Consider the following 226-nt stretch of genomic DNA (forward strand, 5'->3'; position numbering starts at 1 on the left):
TTTATCCTCTTGTTAAACCTCGCTTGCATACGAGGAGTAAGCACTATAGTCCACTTGTTAGACTCCAATAACCTCTTGTAATTATTTTCCATTACCTTAGCACGAATAGAATTAACTATCTCAAGTGCTGGAAGCGACTTGTCACGCTTAATAACATTATTAAAACTCTCAGCAATATTAGATGTGTTCTCACCCCACTTGTCTCCTGGAAATGCATGAGCAGCCC

Source organism: Papaver somniferum, chromosome 10, assembly GCF_003573695.1.
Source record: "Papaver somniferum cultivar HN1 chromosome 10, ASM357369v1, whole genome shotgun sequence".
NCBI classification, from domain to species: domain Eukaryota; kingdom Viridiplantae; phylum Streptophyta; class Magnoliopsida; order Ranunculales; family Papaveraceae; genus Papaver; species Papaver somniferum.